The sequence below is a fragment of the Polyodon spathula genome, chromosome 7 (assembly GCF_017654505.1).
Source record: "Polyodon spathula isolate WHYD16114869_AA chromosome 7, ASM1765450v1, whole genome shotgun sequence".
NCBI classification, from domain to species: domain Eukaryota; kingdom Metazoa; phylum Chordata; class Actinopteri; order Acipenseriformes; family Polyodontidae; genus Polyodon; species Polyodon spathula.
In genome coordinates this window covers 22,591,503-22,601,813 of record NC_054540.1, presented here as the reverse complement: position 1 = coordinate 22,601,813, position 10,311 = coordinate 22,591,503, and positions in this window count along the sequence as shown.

Genomic DNA, 10,311 nt, shown 5'->3' with positions numbered 1-10,311 from the left:
ATCTGCATGAATAGCTCAAGGGCAGTTTCAGTAAGTTCCTCGATTCCATTATGATAGTGAAAGCTCTCAGAATCTAGAAACACAAAAAAATCCCAGATAAAGTCCTTAGACAACACGACCATTATATAAATAGATGTGTCTTGATGGAAATCTAATGAATAACTGGAATGTGTACGCACATGCAGGTATCCTGTTAATGGCGGTAATCGTGAAAAAACGGACTCAAAAAAGACTGCGAGCACTCAAAGCAATAATAAATAACATAATATAATAATAACCTTGCAAAGAAGCGTAGAGCCTTTAATGAACTGTTTATGTTATTGGTTCAAGGATTATTTAACACTGGAAAAAGCCAGCAGCTTAACATACTAGCTTGTGAGTTGTGATTGAAGATCCTGCCTTTTCTATATTTAATACATTTCAGATCACTTCCCCTTGGCAATGTTAGCTTTTGCAGATGTCTCCAAAGTGAGAACGGTTTTAGTGCCTCCGAAGTTTTGTGCTGTTCAAGCCAGTTTGGATTGTGAAGAAATGGATGCACTGATGCGCCTGATTCTATCAGCATGAAGCAGCATAGCAATAGAGTGCCTCCAGCAAGTTTATAATTATAAGAACTAAGTAAAACATAAATAAAATGAAACACTGCAGATGGTTTACATTGAAATGAGCTGTGCTATATATGACACAGTATCGTCTCTGGCAAAATTAAACCAGTGGAGATTTTCAGCACTAGTGACTAAGCTGAAGTACAGCCACAGCTGCTCCAGGTTTTATGGCCTGTATGTAATGTTGATTGTGTTGCTCTCCTGCCTTTTATTTTTTTTCTACTTTGATGTATTAATTGTGAAAATGTGATTATTAGTTGTACACATTCAGGTTTTTTTAGTTTAGAAAATAAAAAATACTCTCTACTTGCTTCCTCAGAATATTGAATAAACTATGTGCAAAATACTTACTTCCGAATCAGGTTACCTTGTAGCTTGTTTTGCATGTGCAAAAGTACCAATTCCAGCAGTTGTTCACATTGAGGTTTCCTAAGCAGACTTTGCTGTTCACACTTCACACCAAACGTACCGAACCGTACCAAGTGCGGACCAAACCCTCTAAATGGACCCAGTGTCAGCCTTAAAAACCTTAGCACACTGGGTCTTTATTTTACACTGGGTACTATACTATTTATTTTCATCGTTGATAATGAACCTAAAAACACAGTACCAGATGTGGAGTATGCAGAGTGTTGATGGTTTTGCTATACTCTAAGCTAAAAGTGAACCCCCCCCCAGGTGTTTTCAATGAATCACTGCCTCTTAAATGGGAGAGTGAGATACATTTAGAGCATGACTAAAGATAAAGTGCTTGTTCCACATGAGATCATTCATGAACACATTATACACAAAGCTCACTACCGTAAAAACTACAAAACTGGATAACTATTTTTAAGCTAATTGACAATTACCATTGTTTTATCGAAATGTATTAACTATGTGTATCTTTTTTACAAGACCATACAAATTCTACTGAATGATAACCAACTGAATGATAACCAACTATGACACACAAAACACATTTTGAGAAATAAAAAGCACTGGAAACAGATTATAAACAAGTTACTGTACATTACAGTCAATTAAAACAGAGGAAAATACTTTTTGTAGTCCATTGTACAAACTCAATCTCCAAAAATTAATTCTCTTCTTGTTCAACCACTCCAGTGTGGCTTTGGCTTTGTGCTTTGGGTCATTGTCCTGCTGAAATGTGAATTTCCTCCCCAGTTGAGTCTTGGCTGACTCAAACAGGTTTTCCTCAATGATTCGCCTGTACTTTGCACCATCCATTCTCCCCTCTATCCTGACAAGCTTCCCAGTCCCTGCTGAAGAGAAGCATCCCCATAACATGATGCTTCCACCACCATGCTTGACAGTTGGGATGGTGTTGACTGGGTGATGTGCAGTTTTGGGCTTGCGCCAGATGTAACGCTTGGAATTTAGACCGAAAAGTTCAATTTTTGTCTTGTCTGACCACAAAACCTTTTTTTCCATGTCTGCAGTATCATCTACATGCTTTTTCGCAAACTCCATACATGCTTTAAGATTCTGGCTTCTGGGGCATCCTACCATGCAAAGCTAGTAGAGACTTATCCAAAAAGACTCATAGAGGTAATTGCTACAAAAGGTGCTTCTACCAAGTACTGACTTAAGGGGCTGAATACTTACGCAACCAGTAAATTTCATTTTGTACAAACGAAAATAAACACCTAGCTCCTTCACAGCTCGTACTAAACATTTATGGAAGTCCCTGACTAGCTCGCAGGACAGCTAAGCCGTTTACCTGGCATAGAAACAAAACAAACAGTTTTAACATGGCACTTTTTGTAATGACTGCTTGGAAGCAGAGCACACCTTCTGGCTCCTTCTACTCAGCAGTCCTGAGCAGACTGACTGCTCTCCTTAAATACCCTGCACCTGGCTCTAATTAACAATGATAGCCAGGTGCAGGGGATAATTAACAATAAAATAATTAACAAAAACGTGCATACGCACATGTTTTAAGCAGGGAGGATATTAACCCCTTCCCTGCGTGTTACACATCCTCCCCCTCAAGTGTGCTACACTGATCAGCCATCCCAAGGCCACTTCCCTCCACCCTTAAAAGACCAGCCACCCTCAAGTCTGATTTCTTTAATCTTCGCCCTTCTCCATGGGCGGGCTTGAGGGTGGATCAGCCCCTTCCGCGCCTCCAAGAAGGGACCGAGAACCGTCGATGAGGGACCCCACCGTGGTGACAGGGAGACAGAGACCTGGTGGCTGGTGCAGCAGGCAGAGGTCTGCGGACGGGTACCGACATAGCGACCTCTGAACCACCAGGGGGAGCACAGCTACAGGCAGGGGGACCCCAAGCGACGTCTGCCACCTGCGTTGCGACTTCTTCTGCCTGTGTTGAGATGTCTGGGGTTGCAGGGGGAGCACAGTGGGGAACCAGACGAGGAACTGTGTCTGGTGGATCAGACTCCTGGGCTCCAGGTCCAGCGACGGGAGGTCCAGAACCTTAGGTAGGGTCTCCAGGAGCACGGGGCCAGGGACCACACTGAATGGCGCCGGATAAGCTTCCGAGGTTGGCGGGTGGAGCTGTAGTGGAAGTGCATGCTCTTCCAGAAAAGAAAGGTGAATATCACCCTTAAATAGTCATTATTCATTTCAGGTGAGCAAAAGGAAGCATTAAGCAGATCACATTTCAATCAGACACACTGATAGATCACAGCACTCAATTAATAAAATAACACATTATTTTAACTGCAACAGCAGCAAACTTACAATCACAAAGTTAATGAAACAATCAAATATGATCAATAATAATGTAGTGATCTCGGTTCCCACAGGCAGGCGCCTCACATAGGGAGAGGCAATCCACACACAGGCAACAGCGAGCGCGAACCTGGGACCTCTTGCACTAAAGCATAGCGCTGATACCGCTGTACAAAAGAGCCGGCTACTTTGCAAGGAGCTTATATAAGTCTTATGTCTTCATATGACTACGTCACCTACCAGCCCTGCTGTTGCCTTCCTCCGTGCATGCTACACTCTCCTTGATCCCGTTGAAGTATGAGAACTTTCCGCTTTGTGGATTTTAAAGATTGCATGGGACAAATTTATAAAGAGGACACCCAGACTTATTAAAATTATTTTCACTATCAACATCTATAAACATGAGATGAGGTGACTCAACACATCTGTTATGAATAACTATCTTCAAGTAGACAGCGAGCGCGAACCTGGGACCTCTTGCACTAAAGCATAGCGCTGATACCGCTGTACAAAAGAGCCGGCTACTTTGCAAGGAGCTTATATAAGTCTTATGTCTTCATATGACTACGTCACCTACCAGCCCTGCTGTTGCCTTCCTCCGTGCATGCTACACTCTCCTGCCAGCCTCAAGTCTGCCTCAAATCCGAAGAGTGCGTTCTGGGGTACCTGCGTCGACTCTGACACCAATGTATCGAAATAGGTTAACGCAGGAAGGTGCATCACACAGGGTGAGGCAATCCACACCAGGCGGAGGTCTGGCGCGAATCTGGGACCTCTCGCACTGAAGCATAGCGCCGATATCGCTGTAGAAAAGAGCTGTCAATTATCTTTTAATGAATGGCGCTGGAGAACTGTAGTGTACTGTAAACTTCCCTGTGCTCACTTTGTCCTCTTTGTTAATACTATATATATGTGAGTGGAAAATTGAAATAAAATATTGAAGTGGGGACGCATTATTAATGTTATTTTCATTCAGCCATCTGATACAAACCGCAGTGTATTAAAAGTTGTAGGCTTGTCAAACATCACAAAAAAATGTTCTACATATTGCATATACTGTCAAAAGCTACAAAAAATTGCAGATGCAATGTTTTTATATATCATTTTTTTCTAACAGCCTGTTGTGTCTGTTGCTTGCTTTGAGTTTCCTCTGAATTCGAGAAGTCCCCCAATCACATTTACTGTATTTGCGCAGGGTCTGTGCCCCCAAATTGTACTGCGCTGTTCAAAGTACTGCATCTGTTTAGTAGCTGCCGCTCCTAGAATTGTAAAGTTAACAATTCCTTAACTTCTTCCAATCTCCAATTACTACTCGTTCTTGATCAGCCATTGTATTTGAAAAAAATGAAAGTGTGTAACACCAACGACAAAAATACCCAACACGTCCGGGATACAGTCACGTGGGATGTTGACTTTCGGCCACTACACTACACAATTCACACAGACCAAAATGCCGCATCAGTGCCGGTTCTGAGCCGTCATAACTAGTCTGTGTGAAATGGGTACAATAATCCTTAAATAAAGTAAATATACCTGTAGCTATACCACAATGGACTGTAAGACTCTCAAGGAAGACCTGGTGACTTGGTAGAAATGATGTCTTTGGAACAGAACTCAACCAATAGTCAGTATGTTCGTACAGTAGTCTTGATCCCGTTGAAGTACGAGAACTTTCCGCTTTGTGGATTTTAAAGATTGCATGGGACAAATTTATAAAGAGGACACCCAGACTTATTAAAATTATTTTCACTATCAACATCTATAAACATGAGATGAGGTGACTCAACACATCTGTTATGAATAACTATCTTCAAGTAGATAAATGCTTCTGTAAAAGAGAGATGTTTAAACAATGACTATTGATAGTCAGTCATTCATGTGCATTTGCTGGTTCATTGTTGGGATCCCAATCAATGCGGTCACTGTAGTCCTTGAATGTCTTCTGTTGGTAAAACTGATACTAAAACTCAATTGAAAACACAAAAAGATCAACTGATAGTTACATAGAATTACAGAATTTTTTACTTTTATCTACATGGAAGAATCCCGTGACCTCCTATACCGCACACATTACACAATACAACTGATAATAGGCATCTGGCGTCAGAAGAGGACATTTCTTTTAAATGTTTCTTACTACTTCTGACACTCTATGTAGCCCATGTAAAAGAGTTCTCTTCAATTATTACCTTAAAACATAGAAGTGGTCATAGAATTTGAGAATGCAAGTAAAATCTGAAAATCCCTTACGCAAATTCCTGTGGTCATGTGAAAGCACCACTGATCGCAGGCTGATCATGATTTTGTAATGAATAGTGACAAGCAACAGTGGCCCAAATTAAGCCTTTAACACGCATACAACGTGGGCATAAACTTCAAATTTTTGTCATGCACACACACCCCTACCTTAATAAATGTAATGTAAATAAAATTCATCCAATCCCAATTTGTTTCTTATTCTTAAGCTGATAGAATTTACCACACTTAACTGTCAAAAATGGGCTTTCATAGCACAGGTTATTTTGTCATGTTCTCATTTTCATATCACACTGTGCACATACAGTGTTAACTGAGATGCATTTCTCTAAAGTCAGTGCATGTTACCCCATAGGGTATTCTTGAGTTATTTTTTTTAATTGAATTAGGATTTTACCCATTAGAAAAAGCATGATTCATTTTTAGTTCAGTTAGTGGCCCAGATGGAAGGTATACAAACTGTTTTTTATTATATATTTTTAATCCCCTGGGAGCAAATGACAGATTGGGGAAAAAAAACTGTAATAAATCCTTGCAACGCTTTAGTTGTAGCTTTATGGAAGAACATGCTTATGCAAAATTCCTATAAATAATTTTTTATTGTTTTCGATTAGTGTCAGCACCAATCACTTGGGCCTTTTAAAGTTGCTACCGGTCATGTAAATATGTTGTAAATCACCTTAAACACTTATCAGCTACATTGGAATGTTTAGGTACAAAATGGTTTCAAAAACATTTAGAAACAGTAGTATCACTTTGACAGGGATGTGGCAAGAGGTGCATTCTACAGAACAGTGTAAACACTGTTTTTGTGGTTATCAGTGCTGCATGTGTATCTGTAGAGAGGGAGCTTTCAGATAGTCATTTCTGTTTATCTGTGTTCCATGGTCATGCAATGCAACATTTGTAACTGAGTATTTAAGCACTTATACTTACTTGAGACCATGCCTACGCTAATGAGCGAATGAGTTCACGATTAGGGACTCAGTAAATTGTAAAAATACAAACTGAAACGTATGTACTGTAGCTGTTATAAGTAAAGGTTTTCTAAGATTTGGAATGTTAAACACAACTGAAACCTATAATTAAATATGACCCACCCCCTGGGATCAAAATTACCAGTATAGTCAATAAACACATTTGTAGCTAGTTTCACAGACTGATAAGCTCTAATGTTGGACTGCTTTACGGTACCTAATGTAGCATTAGCAAGCCCAAAATTACTGCTAAAACCAGCTGTCAGTCGGCTAACACGATAAAAGACTAGTGACGCCTAAGGTGACAATTTGGCATAGCTGCCCTCTACAAGATTGTATTAAAAAATGGCAATTAAGGATAAAAAGCCACACCCCAGTTATTGCTATCTTGTCTTGTGTCACAATGAATAGCAATGTAACTAGAGTACTTTTTTTATAATGTCAACAATGCCCTGCAAATATAGACATGTATCTCAGTAGATTCTTTCTGCATACCATATAACAATTGTAAAGACTGTAAACACTTTCTGAAATATGTTGTTGTTACCAGGCAACCACCAAGAATTGTATGCTTTACCAGTACATGCAGAGTTATTTTTTAATATATATATTTTTTTATACTGCATCCCATTGTGTCTGGAAAACATTAAATGCAAATCAAGAAAAAATTCTCTAAAATCATACCTATCATATATATATATATATATATATATATATATATATATATATATATATATATATATAGACACACACACACACACACACTATTTACTAAGCTGTCAAGGTAAGCAGTTGTATAACAAATGCAAAAGACCAAGACCAACAAAAATCTGAGTTATGGAAATAATCTTTCTAATGAATTTAAATTGTGGATTCATTTTATCCTCTCCATTACACCATACCCTTATGTCCTGGTTGCCTCACTGCACTGCATACAGGATTATTGCATGCTTCTATTACTGTTAGCTGCTCACTCTCATTACAACTGATTCTTTACAAGTCAAGCTGTGGAAATGTGCCTTTCCATGCCAGCTACTGAATACTGTACATAAAATGAAACTGTAGGTTAGCCTACATGACACTAAAAGACAATTAGTATTTAGTGCAATATTTACCATAAATAACCACACTTGTACATACATGTATGTAGTAAATAATAATAATAATATATTCGTAGGCTAAACCTGCAGCACAGATTCATGTTAGAAAATGGCTCAGAGATTTTCTTTAACCTGATTGGTCAATATGAGGTCCTTAATCTTATCTTTCAAACTATGTTTAGTCACTGTTCCAAATAGTTCCGCCGGAAAATACAAAGCTAAAGCATTCGTGTATTCTACTTTTTTTACTGTTTGATGAAATAAGGTCTCCATTCTAGTACGTAACACACACATTGTCAATGTAGACTAAGGGCTGTATTCTGATCGCAGTCCAAATGCGACTGCAAGAGCAAATGGCGCTTAAATGGAGCAAACATGTAATACAATTCTAAACAAACAAAAAAACACTGTGCTGAAATGGTATTCTGAAGACATGTCTTGTGTCATTAAACAGCGCCTGCCACATCGCATAAATTTTGGGGTATGGTTAACATATTTGCTGAAGAGATCCTGATGACAGCGCAGTGGGCTCCCAAACAGACAATTCAGGAACTGCACTGAGACCAGGGTTATTTAGTGTCGCAATCAGGAACTTTAACATTTGAACACACTATAAAAAACAAAAGTAGTCCTAAGTAGCAACTGCGTGCGCTTGGACTGACACAGAAAGAGGAAATCAAAGAAAATAAATAAATAAATAAAATGTCCTTAGACAAATACCGTTAAAAAAAAAAATAATCAAAAAGTGGTTAGCTTTCTTGTTTACTGTTCACATGACAACAATGTTTTAATCAGTGCTGTTCAATAGGAGGTGGCATCATGTCAAAGTGTAGCAAAGTGTAGTGTTATTTTCATTTAGGTTGCTAACATCTAGTTTTTAGCACTGGAGGTAAAATACCAAAGGTAGTCTACAAAGCAAAGTATGTTTCGGCTGAGGATCGCGTCAGCATCGATAAGATAATTACAAAGCATATGACATGGTTTATTTAGATTTCCAGAAAGCTTTTGACAAAGTCCCCCATAAAAGATTAAAAGCACATTTTCTTTTTTTTTTTTTTGACTTGGTTCTAATAAAATGAATTCCTGGATGGGACCAACAACAACATGACAATGAAGTGCTGCAATTGGCCTTTATTAAAAGAATCACAGATGTCCTTCAGGGTACCCGAGTTTTAGTTTTTCTATTCTATTTCTACATCTGTATAACTTGGCAAAGCTTTGCCTTATACTTCCAACCAATTGCAGAACTTAATCTATGGACAAGTCTTCACAACACAGAGACAGAGAATGTAGGCGGCAACTGCTTGGGGATGTTGATTTTTGGAACACATGTTCACTTGAACATTGCCAGCTATTGTGCAGTTTGAAAAAGCGTGCTCTGAATTAACTGTATTGACAATGTACTGCCAGAAGGGGCGCTGCTACAGGTGAAAGCAGCGGTCTTAGTACGAGAGGCTTTGTGCCTTAAGGGAACTTTTTGTTGGTGTTATTGGGGGATAGTGTGTTTTGTCTTTTCCACTTCATCTTATTTATTTTTTTACTGCTGCTATGAATACGTTGTTCACATGGTTAAATGCTGCTTTTACTAAATTCCCTTTTCTGTTGTACAGTAGGTCATTTAAAAAGTGACTGATACCAGCTTGATGACTTAAGCGTTTGATATGCTGTACAGCTCACTATCTTTATTCCTTACAGAACTGGCATATAATTCCCTGAGGAGACTGCACAACCCGCCCTTACAAAGTAAATTGAATGTGTAAGAGGTCTACCTTTTTTCTTGTTTTTTTTTTTTTTTTTGTAGGATATTCACATCCCATTTAGGAATCTTTAAATCTTTAATTTTCATTTTTTTCATTTTGGTCAAGTTCGAGTTGATTCAGTTCTGGTTCTGTTACATTTGATTTGGTTCTGGTTCCGTTGTTTCACTGTGCTGTTTTTCTTTTAAATGTTAAAGGATCAGTAAGTGGTGGAGGAATTTCAATGAAAGGTGATGTGTCTGTTTAAAATATATATATATATACACACACATGGGTGATAGAACACAGCTAACCAATTAGAGAGCAGGATTTTTCCAAACTTCGATAACCCTCACTGTGAACTAATATACTGAAAGCAGTTACTCTTTCTACATACACAACAAAGGATCGAGCAAGACAGCTACCTATTTTTAAACCCACTTTTCTCCTGGTAATCCCGTTTCCCCCCCGAACGAGAGTTAATGTCATTGCTACTCCACATTTAAAATACTGAATTCTGCAAATCAATTACTGAACTACAATGAATATCACAGGTTCAAGGAATAATCATTTTTGTGGAATGTAATTAAAACCACACATCTGCAAGTAGACTATCTGAATTTTGTAGAACAGTATAGGCCTATTGAACAATAGCTTATCAGATTTCACTGGTTGCAGAATATGAAAAAGTATTTGGCAGTATAAAAGTACTGCTTTAAATATTAGTATTCCATTTACCTTATGGTTGTATTATGAATTCAATAAATTATGTGAATGCAGGTATTTTTACTGCAAATCATCCGATAATTTTCTCCACATGGTCAGGATTTCCTGCTCTATTAATGTACTGTTATATTGCTATTAATCAATTTAACTGCTGTGGTTGGAAGGTGTTGACATTTCTTTCCATTGCAGTTGGCTTAACGTGAGAAAATCGCAG